The 21,829-nt window shown below is 46.0% G+C and overlaps 1 protein-coding gene across 1 annotated transcript in view; it reads left to right on the plus strand.

The window, feature by feature from the left end:
- The first annotated feature begins 5,180 nt into the window (after positions 1–5,180).
- The window catches only part of HRH1 (histamine receptor H1), a 139,345-nt gene continuing 122,696 nt past the window's right edge, over positions 5,181–21,829 (plus strand). Inside the window, exon 1 of the mRNA XM_072127866.1 lies at positions 5,181–5,474. The gene's annotated coding sequence lies outside the window, so the exon portion shown is untranslated. The remainder of the gene's footprint in view (positions 5,475–21,829) is intronic.

Here is a 21,829-nt window from a genome sequence, read left to right on the forward strand (position 1 = left end):
TCGCTGGCCCTGACAGGTGTGGATGAGGGCTGTTCTCCTGGATTAAGCCAACCGTGATATAGCTCTGGCACTAGGCCACACTACAAGCACGGCACTCAGGTACCAGGGAATCCAGCTACCCCCACACTGCCGTCAGACTCTTGGTGGGTGGACATTGCGCACGTTACTGTCTTCATAATCAATGCTGGTTGCAAACCCCCCACGAAAATGTCTATACAACGTTTCATGTGGCTCTTAGCATCAATTACAGCTTGACAACAACATCTCATGAGCTGCCATCCCGCTCTTCTTGAATGGTTTGATTCAGGTCATTGAGGTTCTGGGGTACATGGGTAAGAGCTGGTAGATTGCTTTTGATAAGGCACTAGAGGTGTTTTAATTAGCTTGGCATGTGCATTATTAATTGTTCAATTGCTTTGCCAGATTTAAAGTATAACTAAACTTTTGTCAAAATTATATAAATTAGTAGCGTGGTTGTCAGAACTCGCAAATTGTTCTGATGGGATCAGGTTTTAGGCTTCTAGCTCCATTTCTGATCCTGGGAAAGCTGGGTGTGTCTCTGTAATCATTTTGCCTGCAGCTGCGGTTTGAGTGATGGACGGCTCAGCCAGTCAGTGCTGGAGGTAGTGTCTATTACTGCCTTATATTCTGCCCAGCCCTTCATCTGGTGCTGGTTACTGCAGTCTATCTGTGTATCTAGTGCTCTTGCCATTGCGTTTATTGCTATTTTGTGTTTTGACTTCTGCTTTGCCTACTGACCATTCTACTTGCTATACGAATGTGTATCTTTGCCGCCATCTTGGTTTTGACCCGGTTTGTTTGACTCCGCTTGTCTGTATCTGTTGGTTGTCCCTCCGTATCGTTTATCTCCTAGTGTGACCCCACCTTCCTGTCTATCTAGTGTCTGTTTCTGTTACCAGTGTGAACACTGACCTATATCTGTATTTCCGGTTACCTGTCCGCTCCACCATCCAGCAGCTGCCAGACGATATAAGTCTTCCCCGTCATCTTGTAGGGTCACTCAGGAACCGTCAGTTATGTTCCTGATAGTGGGTTTGCCCTTGTCAGGGTGGTTTATCTGCTTTAGGCAGGACCTTAGCCCGCAGGGACGTCGCCTGATGAGTTCGCCACCACCTATCTAGTCTGACAGCTAGCGCCAAGCCTGGTTGTGGTTGCACGGTTGCTGGACAGGTACTGACAGTGGTAGTGCAGATTATAATACTAAACTTTGTAATTTGCTTTATTAAAGAAATCTATTTCTATGTCCTTCTTTTATTCTACCTTTCTTCCTTTCTTAAGCAGTTTGTGTACATCAGCATTCTCTCCTGTTTCCACTGAAAGCTGAGAGATAAAGGAGCCTGATAAAGTGACTAATTACTTAACTCTTAACATACAGTCCCTGGATAGTCTAAGCTCCTGTGAGAGCTGAGGAATATTTTCTAACTATGAGTTAAAAAGTAGCTTCCTTATCTGTCTGAAGTGAATGGCAATCAGGAGAAAGAAGCAGAAAAAAAAGAAAAAAAGTCTATTTTATTAATGAATAAAGAATGTGATAATAAAGTGTAGGAAAGAAGAAGTTAATAGCTGCTCCTACTGAAGTAAAGACTACATTTGTTTATTGTGGCACAAAGATAGACAGGGATTTGATCATGCGTGTCATTGGACCAGAATAGAAATACAGAATCCCATAAAATATATTTTATTCTATAACCTTAATACATGTTAAACAAATATGAGCTGAAAACTCTAAAAATATTCTCCAAATTAATACATACTTATGTCTGTGTCATAATCTAATATGATATATAAAGCATTTGCTCTTATGGTCTGGTAAATACATTGCTCCTGCCACCACCTACACATTTTAGAGAAAGTAGAAATTACAGATAATTATAATAATGATGTATAATAAGATATTATATAATTATATAATGGCCACTGCCCCACATAATGAAACCCTGCAGGCAATAATGACTTCTGCAGGTCCTATATACTAGCTGCGGCTAATGGTACAAAAACGTATGAGTGTGCACAATCCTTTAAGTTGACGCTTAACCAGTGAATTCCCTAGCTCCTTCTTCTTAACATATAATTATATAAAAGGTATCCATCATATGTATATATCCATATAGTCATGTCTTATAACTATGGATCTATTCAGCGTGTCTTTTCTATACATTATATATTAGAATGAAAGGGAGAATGTGTGGCATGAAGGGGTTAAGCGGTCTCGATGTCCTCTTAGCTAAATATGAGCTTTACAGTCAGCAAGAATACTGTAAACTGGAAGAATTACCTGCCTTGTGCTACACTAGATAATTCTAGTAAAAGCCTGTTCTTTCCTACCACAATGAGCCCAGCAGCATGCACAGTAATACATTATGTGAGCTGTCAATGTCCTCCCTAATAACCTGGAATAGCCCTCAGCAGGTGGAGAGGGGTGCTCTCTTGGGGTATGTGTACAATGCTGGACAGTAAAATCTGACTGGCGAGAATTCGGCGCCCACAACCTCCTTGCAGCAAGTCTCCTCTACAGACAGCATGAGGAAGAAGAGGACACCTTGGGGTGATGATCTCAGGACATCTACACCGTGGTCTTCTCAGCATTCTCCAGACATGTCTCTTCTGTTATGCAAATTAGCTTTCTTAAAGGTTTTTTTTTTAAAAAATCTATGTTTTTAATGCCTCCTGCCAGAAGAAACTTGACATAATGCGGCTCATTTACTAAGGGTCCGAATCGCGCACTTTCGTCGGATTTCCCGGCGATTTCCAATTTGCCCTGAATTGCCCCAGGATTTTGGCACACGCGATCGGATTTTGGCGCATCGGCGCCAGCTTGCACGCGACAGAAATCGTGGGGCGTGGCTGTCGGGGGGATAACTATGTGACTGGTGAAGGTCTGACTGCTTGGATCCTCACCAAGAATGAGAATGGACCATGCTCGATCATGATGGTCCCGTTCCCCCCAATTGCTGGAGCAGCTGATTGAACATTTGTAAAAGCGTAAAAGCATTTGTAAATTGCCAAGTCCAACACTGAGGAATCTCTGGTTCTCCAGTTTATTGTCTATGAGAGTACCAGAGAGACCCGAGCACTGTACTCAGCAATTTCCTACTCTCCCTTAGTATTGAATGGAGCAGCAGGACAAATGCTTGACCTGCTGCCTCATCCATTAGTGAGGATGGGAACCCTGTTCTTGTGACCGGTAGTCGGACCTCCTTAAAAAAGATTTGGTATACACCAAAGGTTTTGTGTAATGCACTTGATATCTCATGGGAGAATGGCTTCACTCCCAGTATATTTTTTTATATGATACATATAGACAGGAGTGAAATTCGCTTTGCTGAAGATTTCTCAGACCACTCAAATCTGAATCGATGTTGCTCCATTTAACCTGGAAATTGGTATAGAACCCACCCAAATCCTCTAAAATACAGGGATTTTTTAATAAAAAGATCCTGTCTTCTGTAATTTTTTAAACATTTTCATTTTCCAACAATGGGATGGATAATAACTAGAAATGAGCGAGTATACTCGTCTGAGCTTGATGCTCGTTCGAGTATTAGCGTACTCGAAATGACTCGTTGCTCGGACAAGTATTTCGCCTGCTCGATAACGAGCTTTCACTTAACGAAACACAGTGAAGAACAGTGAAGAACACAGTGAACACAGGATCATTTAAGTGAAGAACACAGTGAAGAACACATTGCAGATGTTTCCATACATCTGCAATGTGTTCTTCACACATATTGGGGCAGATTCACTTACCCGGTCCGTTCGCGATCCAGCGGCGCGTTCTCTGCGGTGCATTCGGGCCCGGCCGGCATTCATCAAGGTAGTTCCTCTGCCATCCACCAGGTGGCGCTGCTGCGCTGAAAAGCATCTGAACGCGCTGGAGTTATCCGGGCAGGACCAAGTGAAGGTAAGCGCGTCCCAAGCGACACATTTCTTTTTTTAAATGCGCGGTTTTTCAAAATCCGTCGGGTTTTTGCTGGCCCCCCCCCCCCCCTGCGATTTCCGTCGCGTGCATGCCGGCGCCGATGCGCCACAATCCGATCGCGTGCGCCAAAATCCCGGGGCAATTCAGGGGAAATCAGCGCAAATCGGAAATATTCGGGTAACACGTCAGGAAAACGCGAATCGGGCCCTTAGTAAATGACCCCCATTGTTCTTCACATACTTTTGTGAAGAACACCGTTCGGCACTCATGTCTTTGGATAAGTTAGCAGATGTACGGAAACATCTGCAATGTGTTCTTCAGTGAAGACACATTTTATTGCAGAGCTTTGGTCCCCTTGAAAAATGCTCGAGTCTCCCATTGACTTCAATGGGGTTCGTTATTCGAAACAAGCACTCGAGCATCGGGAAAAGTTCGACTCGAGTAACGAGCACTCGAGCATTTTAGTGCTCGCTCATCTCTAATAATAACCATCAAAATGTAATCATAAGAGTTACAGATTCGATTCAGTACATGAAAAATGAAAGATTCATCCCAAATTTACGAATCAACAAATCGATTAGCTCCTCTTTGGATACATTTTGTATTCTTATATCAATATGGATACAGTGCATATAACGCATAGCTATAATGCAAGGATAGAAGAATCCTTCCATACATCACCCTCTACTATTACCTGTGCTATAGCAATCCATCCAATACACACAAAAAGTAGCAAAAGTAGCCAATTTATGCAAACAGTTCCAAGAAGAATAACAGAGGAACGTCATAATATACAATCAATCTTTATTACAGATCTAGATTACGTGAATCTATAATATTGGATTGTTCTTCTGATCCGAAAGGGAGAGATTCCAATGATAATCTAATATTTGGGAAATCACTATTTGAGCGATTTCCTACTGTACTCCTTCAGTACCTTCATGTAGAACATGTAATGATTAATCCGGCTCCTACATGAGGGCTGTGACACACATGATGGAAGACTATTTTCAGGAAAGCCCGGTGATTTCAGCCTAATAAGGGAACACAACAAGAAGATGAGATGGCAAATGATATGTAAAGTAAATAGTAGGATGGAAGGGGGGTGCAGGCAGGAGAGGTGGGGGGGCTGCTCCACAATCACCGCAGGAGGATTTCACTGGGTGGTAGAAATTTTCTGAGGGCTGTAGAATGTTTTTTTTTTTTTCTTTCGATCACTGAGAGGTTTCAACAGTTGTCAAGAAAAGGCTCCAGTTCTGGGAGGGAGGGAGAGCAGACTCCGAGGTATCTGCATCACTCACACACACACACAAAGGGAGCAGAGAAAGATGGACCAGACGTGAGGATTCAGGGAGCAAGAACATGTAGGAAGCCCCTTTCCCGTCTCTCCAGACATTTCCAAATTCTTTGATTCTGTAAATCTCCAGCCCTTGAGTCGGTGACCAGCGACACGTGACACCTCAATGATGAAGTGGATGCAAAAAGGGACAACTGGATCCCAATGAGAGACGACTGGAGAACTTCTACAAAACTGGTAAGTGATTAAACTTTATTAAGAATTGAAAAAAAAAAATCTTAATTTTTTTTTTTCGAGATTTCCGGAATACTTTTGCAGATGTTGCAAAAGATTATTCTACAACTTTACATATGAAGAAAACTCATTGTGGTCCCAGTCCTTGTGCTCTCATTTGGCAATATTATTCGATGGATGGAGACATGATAGAGTTAATATGTTGAGAGATATTGAAGGAATAAGAGCATTTAAGATGATTTATATACATTGATACTTTGTGGCAAATGATAAACACAGCAGCTGCTTTATCTCAATGTCTAAGCCAAACTTTATGGCTTAATCTCTACTTCTGACATGTGACCTTGAAAGTATTTAAAAAATGGGAATTTTGGGCTAAAATATGCATCATAAATATCATTGTCATGGAGAGAATGACCATCAGTGGTTGTGAGGTGACGCATCTGTATCTCTTTGTTGGAATTGTTCCAAGAAACTAGACCTCGGTGTCAGACTGAAGAAGTCTGTAAGTTCATGATATCTGAAGAGTGAATTCTAAAGTTTAATCTTGGTTTTCGTGAATTAGTAGGTAACAACCTTACTGTATATTCAGGTCTTAAGCTCCCAGCCCTCATCGCTACCACTTATTATTCTTATAAGGGTCTATGGAGACAAGTCCTGGAGTTCTCGACTATTACCTGCCCACATGGAGATGATTTAGCTGCTTCAAAAGCCATCAGTGAAGGCTGTTCTCCTGAACACACAGTATTACATCAATATGGGATCAATATTAGGAAGGGGCACCTTGTTCCTGCCATATCGGTGAGGAAGCATTGGAGTGGACCCCATGAATTGTGGCTTGGGTTCACATGCAATTACATGGAAAATGCTAGAAGACGATGTGATGTGATGTTAGAATGTTACAGATCATGATTAGTAGAGAGGTTTATATATAGTTTTGTGGTGAAACTATCAGTGTAGTTTTTATTTTGCTAATTTACAATCTATGCTTGTGCAGCCTACGTTTAGGAGTCCAGTGGGAGGTGCTGACTGGTAGCTATCTCAGTACGTGCACTCATTACAGAATGGACTGTCAATTGTTGGGTAAACCTCTGATCCCTGAGCCCAAAAAATGAATGCAAGTTATACTGGATGTTTCAGCTCCTCCTGCTCTATAACATGCTGCCTGCAGATAGAACACTATGGGGCAAATTTATTTACCTGTCCGAGGAGTTCACCCAAAGTGTATTGTTCCAACGATAACGCACTCTGCCGCGATTCACTAAGATCGTGCGCCCGATTTCCTGCATGTGTCGCTTCCCCGCTCAGGTCCGCCGGAGTTCGCTTTCTTCTTCCTGGTGTATGTGAGTGCATTGTCTTGCGACACAATTTTAAAGTTAATTCCTGCGCTCAGTCCGAATCAGTCAGATCGTCCGATGGCCCGTCTCCCGATTTCTGTTGCATGAAAGTACTATGGCACTATGGCACTATGTCCAATCTGCTCAGCTCCCCCTGCTCTATGACATCCTGCCTGCAGATAGGGCACTATGTCCAATCTGTTCAACTCTTCCTGCTCTATAACATGCTGCCTGCAGATAGGGCACTATGTCCAATCTGTTCAGCTCTTCCTGCTCTATAACATGCTGCTTACAAATAAGAGACTCTGTCTAATCTGTTCATTTCCTGCTGTTATATAAAATTCTGCCTGCAGATAGGACACTATATCCAATCTATTCTACTTCCTCTGCTCAACTTCTCCTGCACTACAGGATGCTACCAGTAGATGGGTCACTATGTACAATCTGTGCAGCTCCTCCTGCTCTATAACATGCTGCCTCAGATAGGACACTCAGCGTCTCTGGCTCTATAACATACTCCAAACAGATAGATCACTAGGTAGAATGTGCTACATTTATTAATGGTTTTGCACCTGTTTTTTGTCGGGCAATCCCAAGGTTTCCTGCACTTCTAGTTTCCAGACACAATTTTTGGCACAATTTTTAGCGAATTATAAGACCAATAAAACACAAGTCTGGCAACTTCTAAATCCCTTCATGAATGTGGTTTCTGACATTTTGAATGCTCATTTCTTTGTTTTATGGTGAACCAAATACATTAAGGCCATCGCCACAATATATAATCCCAGTGTAAAACACAGCTGAAAATGGGGCACCTGAAAAATATCAAATATTAATAAATGTTCCCCAATCTGTTCTACTCCTTCTGCTCTAGAACATCTATAACTCCTGCATATAGATCTCTACATACAGTCTGCCTAGCTCACCCTGCTCTATAATATGCTACTCAATTTTAATACTGTGTTTCATTGTCTATTAAGTTGGAGCTGTAACAAGACATGCACTATCCATCTTTTACAGTTCTTTTAGTCCCTTTAATTCCCAGCTAAGTGATGGAATAATGTTGCACTGTGCCTATGTGTTATATGTTGTACAATATGTAGAATTTGCCTTGAGGCTTTACATGCAAACAGTGTCTAGCAATGTCTGGAAGCAGGATTGTGTGATACATCAGCTCCCGGGGGCTTATTTGGCTGAGAGAGCTCATTTATTCGTGAAAAAACAATCCTCCAAAATTGTTTGGAGAACAACAAAGGACATGGAAGCCCTTGGGGAGGAATGAGTCAAACTAGCACTTGTTCTCACACCGTAATACATTACACTTTCCATAAACACTGCCACATATACCATACAATGCACAGACGTTACAGCAATGGCATGCCGCCTCTACGTGATGGGGCCGCAGCAGTCCTGACTATGGATGTGCACTGTGTGACGCTGGAAAGCATTGCAGGAGCGAGCGGGTATAAAACATTGTAATAAGTGCAGAGATAAGCAAATCTATCTGCTAATTTGTAGATCCGGCACAGATCTGATCATTTTCAGGCACCAAATCGGAACTAAATATTTTATTATTCATTTTGGATGAATCTTGAATATACGGTAATAAAAGAAGTCTAAGAGATCTTTTCAAATTTCCATTGATTTCAAAAAGTTAAAAAAAAAAGATGTGTTTTAGAGAACTAGAGGTTGTTATCCACTAATTTTCAGGACAATTAAAGTAAGAACCTCGGCTCAGAGTGAATAGATCCAGACCTGAATCTTGTGAAAAATTCAGCAAGGCGGCTCTTGTATGATTCGCTAAACTCTGTTTTCTAATTACATTTATAGGGGGAATTGTCCCGTGAAAGAGGCATCAAAGTGGTCAGAGCTTAAAGGAAACCTGCCATCAGAAATGTACCTATTAAAGTAGATGTGAGGATAGGTTCCCAGTGACCTTCTAAACCCTGATCTATATTTAGCTAATCCTAGACTTTCTATATTAAACTACAGTTTATCTAATATTCTTATTTCTGGCAGAGGCTACTGGAGTGTGGAGTAACCTCACCGCCCCAGTAGCCACTGCGACCCCTCCCACTTGCTCGTCTGGGCGCGCTGCTGCCCTTCTTGCACGTTCTGGACTCCTTCAGGTGCCACTTTACATGTGCCCTCTGCATAGACTCATAATACCTGCATAGTAGTGCCCTGGCTGCATGCGCAGGGCTCCCAAGGAGCCGAGGACTCGGAAGCAGGGCAGCAACACCCTGAGGACGCACACATGGAAGGGATCACAGAGGATAGTAGGACGTGGAGTAGCCTTTGTTCCATAAGATTCAGGTCTGGATCTATTCTCTCTGAGCTCCTACTGCCTGGTGATGCTACTGGGGTGTGGATTAGCTAAAGAGAGATTAGGGTTTAGAAGGTCCCTGGGAACCAGATCTACCCTAAAAAAACAAAAGTTATATTTTGTGTGCACTTGTGTGTGAAAGTCAGGGGCGTAACTACAGGGGTAGGAGCCATAGTAGCTGTTATGGGGCCCGCAGTGTCAGGGGGCCCGGCATTTGAGATATTGAGTTTGTATATGCTGTATGTGTTAGTAAATGCTGTATGTCTGTATATGCTATTGTATGTATGTATGAATTTGCTGCATGTGTGCACACATGTGTATATGTTACTCTATATACGTGTGTACATGCTGTATGTACATACCTCCCAACTTTTGGACAAGAGAAAGAGGGACAAAAGCCCCTCCCCCTTTTCTAAACCACGCCCATTGTCCCACCCACAAGTATAGCATAATATCAACCTTGACGGTCCCCACATAGTACAGTGCCCCTTACTTTGGCCACCCCCCACCCCCATGGACCCGTATAATACCCCATAAAGCAAATCTGCAACATATAAAACCCCCTCTTTAATTTTATCCTCCCTTGACATTTCGTTTTCCACTTTTATTTATCTCCCCAAACTTACACATAATATTATCTGTATCCTACCCCCACCCCTCCTCACATGGTGTGGACCCTGTTCTCTATCCTGCTCATAATGTATCCTCCTGTCCTCCAGCCTCCTCCTGTAGCCTCCTGTCCTCCAGCCTCCTGTCCTCCAGCCTCCTCCTGTAGCCCCCTGTCCTCCAGCCTCCTCCTGTAGCCCCCTGTCCTCCAGCCTCCTCCTGTAGCCCCCTGTCCTCCAGCCTCCTCCTCCTGTCCTCCAGCCTCCTCCTCCTGTCCCCCAGCAGCCTCCACCTGTCCCCCAGCAGCCTCCTCCTGAAGCCTCCTCCTGTCCCCCAGCCTCCTCCACCTGTCCCCCAGCCGCCTCCTCCTGTGCTCCTGTAGCCTTTTCCTGTGCTCCTGTAGCCTTTTCCTGTGCTCCTGTAGCCTCCTCCTCCTGAAGCCTCCTCCTCCTGTCCTCCTGCAGCCTCCTCCCACCTCCACCTGTACCCTAGCAGCCTCCACCTGTCCCCCAGCCTCCTCCTCCAGTCCTCCAGCCTCCTTCTGTAGCCTCCAGTCCTCCAGCCTCCTGTCCTCCAGCCTCCTCCTGTAACCCCCTGTCCTCCAGCCTCCTCCTGTAGCCCCCTGTCCTCCAGCCTCCTTCTGTAGCCCCCTGTCCTCCGGCCTCCTCCTTCAGCATCCTCCACCTGTCCTCCAGTCCCACAGTCCCCTCCAGAATCCTCCTGTCCTCCGACCTCCCCCTCAATCATCCTCCTGTCCTTCAGTCTCCTCCTCCTGTCCCCCAGCCTCCTCCTGTAGCCCCCTGTCCTCCAGCCTCCTCCTGTAGCCCCCTGTCCTCCAGCCTCCTCCTGTAGCCCCCTGTCCTCCAGCCTCCTCCTCCTGTCCCCCAGCCTCCTCCTCCTGTCCTCCAGCCTTCATCTGTCCCCCAGCAGTCTCCACCTGTCCTCCAGCCTCCTCAAGCATCCTCCTGTCCTCCAGCCTCCACCTGTCCTTCAGCCTCCTCCTCCTGTCCTCCAGCCTACTCCTCCTGTCCCCCAGCCTACTCCTCCTGTCCCCCAGCCTACTCCTCCTGTCCTGCAGCCTTCATCTGTCCCCCAGCAGTCTCCACCTGTCCTCCAGCCTCCTCAAGCATCCTCCTGTCCTCCAGCCTCCACCTGTCCTTCAGCCTCCTCCTCCTGTCCTCCAGCCTACTCCTCCTGTCCCCCAGCCTACTCCTCCTGTCCTCCAGCCTACTCCTCCTGTCCCCCAGCAGCCTCCTCCTGAAGCCTCCTCCTGTCCCCCAGCCTCCTCCTGTCCCCCAGCCTCCTCCACCTGTCCCCAGCCGCCTCATCCTGTGCTCCTGTAGCCTCCTCCTGTGCTCCTGTAGCCTCCTCCTGTGCTCCTGTAGCCTCCTCCTCCTGAAGCCTCCTCCTCCTGTCCTCCTGCAGCCTCCTCCTGTCCTCCTGCAGCCTCCTCCTGTCCTCCTGCAGCCTCCTCCCGGCTCCACCTGTCCCCTAGCAGCCTCCACCTGTCCCCCAGCCTCCTCCTCCTGCCCTCCAGCCTCCTTCTGTCCCCCAGCCTACTCAAGCATCCTCCTGTCCTCAGCCTCCACCTGCCCTCCAGCCTCCTTCTGTTCCCCAGCCTACTCAAGCATCCTCCTGTCCTCAGCCTCCTCCTGTCCCCAGCCTCCTCCTCCTGTCCTCCAGTAGCCTCCTCCTGTCCTCCAGTAGCCTCCTCCTGTCCCCCAGCAGCCTCCTCCTGTCCCCCAGCCTCCTCCTGTCCCCCAGCCTCCTCCACCTGTCCCCAGCCGCCTCATCCTGTGCTCCTGTAGCCTCCTCCTGTGCTCCTGTAGCCTCCTCCTGTGCTCCTGTAGCCTCCTCCTCCTGAAGCCTCCTCCTCCTGTCCTCCTGCAGCCTCCTCCTGTCCTCCTGCAGCCTCCTCCTGTCCTCCTGCAGCCTCCTCCCGGCTCCACCTGTCCCCTAGCAGCCTCCACCTGTCCCCCAGCCTCCTCCTCCTGCCCTCCAGCCTCCTTCTGTCCCCCAGCCTACTCAAGCATCCTCCTGTCCTCAGCCTCCACCTGCCCTCCAGCCTCCTTCTGTTCCCCAGCCTACTCAAGCATCCTCCTGTCCTCAGCCTCCTCCTGTCCCCAGCCTCCTCCTCCTGTCCTCCAGTAGCCTCCTCCTGTCCTCCAGTAGCCTCCTCCTGTCCCCCAGCAGCCTCCTCCTGTCCCCCAGCAGCCTCCTCCTGTCCTGCTGTAGCCTCCAGACCCCCCTGTCCTGCTCCTGTAGCCTCCAGCCCCCCCTGTCCTCCTCCAGTAGCCTCCAGCCCCCCGTAGCCTCCAGCACCCCCTGTCCTCTTCCTGTGCCCCAGCCCCTCTTTCCTCCTCCAGTAGCCTCCAGCCCCCCCTGTAGCCTCCAGCACCCCCCTGTCCTCTTCCTGTGCCCCAGCTCCCCTTTCCTCCTCCAGTACCCTCCAGCCCCCCCTGTAGCCTCCAGCACCCCCCTGTCCTCTTCCTGTGCCCCAGCCCCCCCCCTTTCCTCCTCCAGTAGCCTCCAGCCCCCCTGTAGCCTCCAGCACCCCCCTGTCCTCTTCCTGTGCCCCAGCTCCCCCTTTCCTCCTCCAGTAGCCTCCAGCACCCCCCTGTCCTCTTCCTGTGCCCCAGCCCCCCCTTTCCTCCTCCAGTAGCCTCCAGCCCCCCCTGTAGCCTACAGCACCCCCCTGTCCTCTTCCTGTGCCCCAGCCCCCCTTTCCTCCTCCAGTACCCTCCAGCCCCCCCTGTAGCCTCCAGCACCCCCTTGTCCTCTTCCTGTGCCCCAGCTCCCCCTTTCTTCCTCCAGTAGCCTCCAGCACCCCCCTGTCCTCTTCCTGTGCCCCAGCCCCCCCTTTCCTCCTCCAGTAGCCTCCAGCCCCCCCTGTAGCCTACAGCACCCCCCTGTCCTCTTCCTGTGCCCCAGCCCCCCTTTCCTCCTCCAGCAGCCTCCAGCCCCCCGTAGGCTCCAGCACCCCCCTGTCCTCTTGCTGTGCCCCAGACCCTCTTTCCTCCTCCAGTAGCCTCCAGCTCCCCCTGTAGCCTCCAGCCCCCCTTGTCCTGCTGTAGCCTCCAGCTCCCCCCTGTCCTGCTGTAGCCTCCAGCACCCCCCTGTCCTCTTACTGTGCCCCAGCCCCCCTTTCCTCCTCCAGTAGCCTCCAGCTCCCCCTGTAGCCTCCAGCCCCCCCTGTCCTGCTGTAGCCTCCGGCACCCCCCTGTCCTCTTACTGTGCCCCAGCCCCCCTTTCCTCCTCCAGTAGCCTCCAGCCCCACCCTGTAGCCTCCAGCACCCCCCTGTCCTCCTCCTGTGCCCCAGCCCCCCCTGTCCTTTCTGTAGCCTCCATCCTCCTCCTGGCTCCTCTCCCTGTGGCCCCCCTATCCCCTCAGTCTCTTACCTGCTGTCATTTCATCTTCTCCCCTGGACTCGCGGAGGGGGCGTGGCCAGCCGGGGGCGGAGCTCGCTCCTCACATGATTGGTGCAGACATCATGTGAGGAGGGAGCAGGGGCTGGTCCCGCCTCCTCCCGGCCCCCATGCCTTGGCTGCTCTGCAGCTCTAAACTACGGGGGCTGGAGGAGGCGGGACAAAGCGGAAAAAGTGGGCGGGGCCCGGGACATTCTCTCCCCCTTCCGTGGCAGCGTGACAGAGCCCATAAAACGGGACTGTCATGCTGAAAGCGGGACGGTTGGGAGGTATGTGTATGTATGTGGTGTGTAAATACTGTATACAGTATACAAATATATTATATAACATATAAGGGGAAAGGGGTCTCCATGCAGAAGTCTGCCTCTCCTAGTTACACCTCTGATGAAGGTTATGCATTTACATCAGTTAGAGCTGCTGCTATTACAACCTGTGGTTAGACCCCTAGTAAATGATCCAGTCTTTTTAGCTGCTGAACCTTTTTGACATGAATATGAAATCAGGAGAGTGATTCAGCCTTGATGTCTTATATCATATAGACAATGATAATCAGCCCTTTACAGACCTCACTGTGCACAGAATAATCCTCAGATGCATAATACATTCTTGTTAAATCATAGAGGTGATTTCAGGCTTTGGTCATTGTAGATTATTACACTGATGAAACTTTTACATGCCGGGGTTGTATCAGTGTCTAACAGTGCAGTTACTTTAAATGCTGAGATCATATAACTTAATGCAGGACAAGGGTCATTTAAAATGTGGTTTCTCAGTGGAATTTATAGTCATACCTGACAGTTTGGGGTCTATTGTGTGGTTCCCTATTAATCCTTAAAAGGAACCTTTTGTTTGATTTGATGCATTATGAAGCAAACATACATTGAGAATGCTGTAGCTACACTGATGCAGGATCATATCTTGGTTAATCCCTGAGCTAAGTAGTTTTGCTGATAAAACAGATATAACATTATGATAATGAAGCTCTTCCTCTTCTATGGCTCCTTCAGCGCTTGCTTCTGCGCTTCTCCTAGCATGTGAGTTTTTCTTGGCAGGAGAAGATGATGCAATCACTGTTCTTCCTGCCAGACAGAATAATCAATTGCTTCACCATCCCCTAGCTCAGTATGAGTGATCCAGCTCAGGCTTGACTAACCTCCATTTATAATTACAAGCTCAGTGTTGAACGAGGCAGCCGTGCTGACACAGCTTCCCCAAGGTCTTGAATGTTATAATTGTTTTTTCAGCAAAACCTCTCAGCTAGGGGATTAACCAAGATATGATCCTGCATCAGTGTAGCTACAGCATTCTCAAGGTATGTTTGCTTCATAATGCATCAAATCAAATGGTAGGTTTTCTTTTAATAGAAAGGGGGTGATATTTTATATAAATGAGTATTCCCATCCTATGTATTGATCATATATCACTAGTGTATGTCATAACTTCAATGGGTTTTCTAGGAATCTTGGTTGGGATGGAAAAAAAATTAGTTTATACTTACTATACCATAGGTCTCCATTCTGGCCTGTACCTGGCCAGAAGTTCTGGGGGTAACAGCCAATAAGTGGTCTTGTCGGACAGCCCTGAAAGCAGAAGTCACATCCTGTGGTCTGAGGAGTGTGACCATGGACCTTCCAACCAAGAACAGGCCCAAAAAGACAGAACAGCTTAGGGTTCTCTTTGTTCTCATCATAGGCCCAGTAGGGGGTTTTCCAGATTGTGAACATTTGTGGTCCCAGGGAAGGAAGTAGCCAATGGGAAAGTTCAGAGCTGTGTTAGCTCTTGGAGTGGCAGGACATCGGGCAAGAATAGGACCTGATCTATAACCATAACAGCACGGCCGCTCCACACATTTACGGTGCAGTAAGGCATTGTGCATGCGTCCCACTGTGATGGTGCACAATAGAAGTCAATGTAGGCCATGAGGTTGCCACTGTTTGTGCATCTAGGTCATGACACATATTCGTGTGCATGAGATCTTACTATGTTCCCTGTACAATGACTTCACAACTACCTACTAGTTATCTACAAATCCCAGTACTATAGGGAGGAGTATTGCTGTGCAGAGAAAACTTACTAACCAGTTGGGTTCATGGTTCAAGAGGGGCCTCGGGCATCAGACTGCTCATAATCATAAAGTGAGGACATTTCCAAATTAATAATATGGGCACAAATATATATGTGGTGATCTCAAGGTCTTCCTGACCTGTAAAAGCGAGATATTGTCATGAGATTCTCTCTGATTCCATTCCGTTAAAGATAATTTCATAGCATTTCGGATTCGCCTCTGTAAAGCTTCTAAGCCAAAGCAGGGACTTTAATATTTCTCCATACGTTAGAGGCAGATAATCCAATCTGCATTTGATATATTGATCAATCTTTCCAACTTGTGACTTTTGAAGAAGGCTCGTCTCTCCAGGAAAGAGCAGACCTTAATGCCCTCTATAGAATTACATAGAGACGCTCCATACAATTGCTCTGAAAGGTCTTCTCCCAGGAGATTATATGATTTCGTAAATCCATGAAATCGCAGAGCTCTGCCAGATATGTCATAATACAGTTAATGTGTTTGTTTTCCTCCCACCCCAGTCGCTGAACTATAGAAATTTCTTGCGTTTTTTCCCACCATTCACTTCAATGAAATGATTTAGTGAGGAACAGTTGGAGACAAGTTCAGAATTATCCGCTGGTCCTCAGTATCTGCCGGACTCTGGCCTCGGAGATGTGTAATTACACGTAATATTGATCCAGACAACAGCTTTGTGGAAGAGGGAAATGAAATTCTTCCCTGTCATAAATCGTTATGAGGGATATTAGTCTAATCACATCACATTTATACATGGAGGAATAACCCTAAGTCAATTAACCATATCTTTTACATTGTTAAATGAATAATTCAGGACTATCTTCCTTAAGATAGGTGATCAATATCAGATAGGTAAAGGAATAACCCCCACAAGCCCAAGCAATCACCACGTGCTTGAGTAAATACAGCTGAGCTGTAATACCAAGCACAGCCACTGTATACTGTATGGCACTGTGCTTGGTAGACAAAGAGGCTGCAGCGCTCCTCCAAATGTTACAATCTCTTCGAACAGCTCATTGGCAGAGGCGTTGGGAGTTGGACCACAGCTGACCCTATATTGATCACCTAAGGACACATCATCAATATATAATTCTACATGGTACTCTACATAAACTTGGACTGGGTCAACAGATCAACAGTGAGATGATCTAGTAGGCCAAGATATGGTACAGAACCCCTCTCTATTGATGACCAGAGACAGCTTGTCAGTGTGTGTGTGCCAGGTAAGTGCCCCTCCTGCAAGTAAGCCATCAATCGATATCAATTGGACTCCCTTTAAAAAACAAATTCAATACAATGGGGCCGATTTACTTACCCGGTCCTGTCGCGATCCCGCGGTGCGTTGTCCGACGAGGATTCGCGTCCGGTGCGATTCACTAAGATCATGCGTCTGAGTTCCTGCATCCGTCGCTTCTGCGCCAAGGTCCGCCGGAGTTCACCTGCTTCTTCCCGGTGCATGTAAGTGCGTGTCTTGCGACATAATTTTTAATGTTAAATCCTGCGCGTTGTCCCAATCCGTCAGGTTGTCCGATGGCCAGCCCCCCCCCCCATTTCTGTCGTGTGTAAGACGGCGCCGATGCGGCGACATATCCCACGGCAATTCGGCGCACAACGGAAATCGTCGGGAAACCCGACGAAAATGCGTCCGACGGACCCTTAATAAATGAGCCCCATTATGGCAAAATGGTAACAGAACCCTGGAAAAGCCAAACAGCAGAACACAATCACTATGTGGCTGCACAATGGGGGCATTTATCATACACCAGTGCTTCCTGTGATGGTGTATGATGAAACCTCGCCCCTCTTCCGCACCATATAACCCAAAAGGCTCCAGTCACCTGATTCTGCGCTGCCATATAATAGCGCTATTACTTGCTACCATTCAGGCTTGAACAGTCACAGGCTATAGGTTTTGTGCAGGTGCGAGGCTGCCCCCTAGGGGGGTATGGTGGGAGATTTTTTCATGGGTTATGCGCCCCTGATTGCAATTATTTCATACAATATTGTATTGAATGGTAAGAATATTCATCATTAAAAGGCACCAGCATTTCCATCATTAAACTACTATCCCCGGCCATAAAATATTCTTACGTTTCCTAATTTTATGTTAAAACTTGTCTGTTTACATTGTCATGTAAAAATTAGTTGGGAGGAGTAACCTGAGATTAGTTACTTTTAGAGACTTAAGGCCCCTTCCACACTTGCGTTGCAGATCACGTCAGAGTTTGATCAGGGTGCGATCAGGGTTCGTCAGAGTTTGTTCAGAGTCTCAGTTTTTCACGCGCGTTTTTAATGCATTTTCATTGCAATTTCAATGGGTTTTTCACACGCAGATAATGCGCGTGAAATGGACTCAGGACTGAGCTCTATCTTTTCTATGGCAATTGATGCGTGAAAAACGCATTGTACTTGCATTGCACTTGCATGTGCCTCGGAGTGCAATGCGTTTTTGATGCGTCTCCATAGACTTGTATGGTGCGTTTTTCACGTGCGTGACTTGCAAAAGTAGAGCATGCCGAGATTTAAATGCGCGTTAAAAAAAAAGCGTGTGTGCGTGAAAAAAGATGCAAGTCTGCAAAATCGCATTGATTACAATGGTCAGAGTGCAATGCAAGTTGTGCACGTCAAAAGCACGCGCAGAAAACGCGCGTGAAAAACACAAGTGTGAAAGGGGCCTAAGGGGTAACATCACTTCAAATGCCTATAAATTGGACCCTGTACAAACTTAAACTATTGATGTCATTGTTAAGATGTGAATATATTCCTTCAAATCTCATCAGGATAGGGATTCTTCACAAATGAGGTAGTAAAATAGTTGGGAATGTGAGCTGCAGATAAAGATCCAATTTTGGACAATGGGTCCGTCGGGTTTCCCGAATATTTCCGGTTTGCCCTGAATTGCACAGGGGTTTTTGGCGCAGGCGATCGGATTGTGGCGCATCGGCGCCGGCGTGGCCGTCAGAAAACCCGACTCATTCAGACAAACCGCGGATCAGCACCCACATACACTGGGAAGAAGATTGTGAACTCCGGCGGACCTCAGCGGGGAAGCGACACATTCAAGAAATCGAGCGCATACTGTAAGTCCTCGGCAGACATTCCGGATCGCGAACGCAACGGATTTGGTAAGTAAATGTGCCCCAATGTCTTTAACTGCTTGTAATATTGATTCTGTAGCACAATGCAGTTTGAAAGAGGATATTCTTGTGGTTACACTATGATTTTAGCTACTCTAGAGCCCAGTATATCGGCATCTGAAGTAACCCTTCTGCTCCAGCCTCTAAAAGTGACTTTTCTAGATCTTAAGCATTTTGAAGTGATTCTATATTTTTATATATAGGTAAGTGGGGGAATTTAACATGAAAGAACAAATTCTCGAAAGGATATTTTATATTTTGAGGGTGCTGATAGTTTGGTGGGGTAGAAGCTGGTGATAGCTATAATACATTAATACTGTATATTAAGCTACAGAATATCAGCACCAAACATATGTCATTGCATGTCCCTGAGCAACCCCATTAAATGGATTTTTACTACATGTGTTTTCTATATTGTGGGCTCATCATGTCTGGGTATATTCCATGTTGTATCCAGCAAATCCAACTACCATGGCCATTAGCTTCCCGTATTGTACAATATCAGGAATAAAGTGTTTTGAAGAGGAAAAGCTGCAGAAAAGTTCATGTAGGTAGGAGGATGTAATCAGCACTGAAGGGTAAGAAGCTAAGCAGTCATTTCATGAAGGGTCAGGCTAATGGCTTATCCTTGTGAGCAGAATTTCGGATTTTTTTATGAGATGTTCTAAAACTGAGATTTCCACTGATTGGTATTTTAAAGGAAGCCTAATGACAGGATGCAGGATTGAAACCAAACCAGTATATCTATTCCAGAAGGAACAGACTCCCAACTCTAGACAGCGCTGTTTCCATGTGGTTGTGTCTCTTCAGTACAGTGTAGGGAACTGGTTTGTGACAGAGACAGGGACACTCCACTAAGTGATTCTAGGAGAACATGCAAATAAGTTTTCAAGGATGGGATAGGGAAAACCACCCCTTTTTTACCTCCCTAGTAAGGCAGCTTCCTTGACATCAAGCATGACCTTCAGGAAGCCTAATAAACCCAATTTAGAATATCTATTCCAACCAGGTCGAAACTGTGCGGTATACAGTTGGGAGTCTTTTCCTTCTGGAATAGATATACTGTTTTGGTTTTAATCCTGCATCATGGCATTAGGCTTCCTGAAGGTCATGCTTGATGTCAATGGAGCTGCCTTACAAGGTAGTCAAAAGATGTGTGGTTTTCTTTATCCCATCCTGGAAAACTTATTTGCATGTTTTCCCAGAATCCCTTAGTGAAGCGTCCCTGTCTCTGTCACAAGCCTCTCACTCAGCCAAACCAGTTCTCTACACTGTACTGAAGAGGCACAACCAGGTCAAAACAGCGCATGTAGGATTGTATTTACAAGTGTTGTTTATATACTATAAATTATACTGTTATATCTCAGAAATGTGTGACTACAGATTAGTAACCTTAAAGCGGTTTTCCCATGAATTCATGGGCCTAACGTGCTGATTGGTGGGGGTCTCAGTGATGAGACCCCCACAGATCACTAAAATGAGCATGACCGTTCTGCTCCATTCATCTCTACGGAGCTGACGGAGATCGCTGAGCGCCACGCTCAGCAATTTGTGTTGGCTCAATTAAAATTGCATTAAAGAAGACCTGTCTCCACTTCTGGTTTGGCTGTTTTTATTAAAGACTTGTATCCCCCATGAAATTAACCATTCTGGAGCACAACTTTTTATAACTGAATATTGGCCAGTCCCTCTGTTATTCCTCCTATAAAATTGGTAAATTATCTAGTGATTGTTATTTATTTAGGTATTTAGGTTGGTGCACTCTGTCGGAGCAGTGCAGGGAGCACCAGATTCATAAAGAAGGTGCACCACAATTCCTGAATTTGGCGCCCCCTGCACCCTCTACAGACAAACTGCACATAGTACACACTGCACTTTTTTTTATAAATGTGGGCCATTGTTTTTTTTTTTTTTATGTGTTTTTTTAGTCCCATGAAGTATAGAACTATTTTTATGGAGAGGACATTTGGCAGGACGTCTTTAAGAAATACTTTGAACATAATATAATATTGATGAATATTGATTTTGACAGCTTTTCTCATTTCTCATCTCGACTTCCTGTTCCTAAACTTTCCTTAAAGCTAAATGACTTCCCACAAGCGCTTATGTGGATAACCATTGGATTCCCTTATGACGGTACTAGAAAAAACAATCAGGCACCTTAGGGACAAGAGGTCAGAGAAAACTGGTCTGAGAAATATGAACGGATTTCCTACAAAACTCTAGAGATGCTTAGAACTATAAAAGAACACAATAAGATATATATAGCTACAGTATATATATATATATATATATATATATATATATATATATATATATATATAGGTACAGTATCTGGCAGCGACTTTCTCCCCTTTCCCAATTTTAAAGGGAGGAAGGAGGAAGGACTGTATGCAAATGAGCCTGAGAGGCTCCAGGCTCCATAGATGTTCATTCCAATAGGTAACAAGTATAGACGGGCTAGATTACACCCCGCGTGGCTTACAGCTACAGTTAAAAGGGCAATTAATGAGAAAAAGAGGGCATTTAAAAAATATAAATCTGACGGGTCACCTGAGGCTTTCAATACTTACAAAAAACTTACCAAAATCTGTAAAAAAGAAATCAAATCAGCCAAAATACAAAATGAAAGACAGGTAGCTAAAGATAGCAAAACAAATCCCAAGAAATTTTTTAGGTATATCAATGCAAAAAAAAATGGGTCACAACAGGTTGGACCCCTTTATTCTGAAAATGGGGCATCGGTGACTGGAGACCAGGAGAAGGCAGAGATACTTAATAGGTTTTTTAGCTCTGTTTATACAATAGAAGAGAGAACTTCTGACTTGGGTGGTGCCAGTGCGGGTCATTCACCCTGTAATATAGTAGACTGGCTGAATGTAGACATTATCCAATCTAAGCTCAATAAAATCAATGTGTACAAAGCTCCTGGACCAGATGGGTTACACCCCAGAGTTCTTAAAGAACTCAGTTCTGTTATTGCTGTACCGCTGGCTAAAATCTTCAGGGATTCTGTAATGTCTGGTGTGGTGCCAAGTGACTGGCGCAAGGCAAATGTGGTGCCAATATATAAAAAGGGCTCTAGAACTTTGCCTGGCAATTACAGGCCTGTAAGCTTAACTTCCATTGTGGGGAAAGTATTGGAAGGGTTAGTAAAAGACTACATACTGGAGTATGTGACATCAAATAGTATAATAAGTGACAGCCAGCATGGGTTTACTAAGAATAGAAGTTGTCAAACTAACCTTATCTGCTTTTATGAAGAGGTTAGCAGATGCCTGGATGGAGGAGCAGCTGTGGATATTGTGTTCTTGGACTTTGCAAAGGCATTTGACACTGTCCCTCATAGACGCCTGATGGGTAAAATTAGGGCTATTGGTTTGGCAGAAATCATTTGCAATTGGATTGAAAACTGGCTGAAGGATCGTATCCAGAGAGTTGTG

This window comes from Engystomops pustulosus, chromosome 10 (assembly GCF_040894005.1).
Source record: "Engystomops pustulosus chromosome 10, aEngPut4.maternal, whole genome shotgun sequence".
Classification (NCBI taxonomy): domain Eukaryota; kingdom Metazoa; phylum Chordata; class Amphibia; order Anura; family Leptodactylidae; genus Engystomops; species Engystomops pustulosus.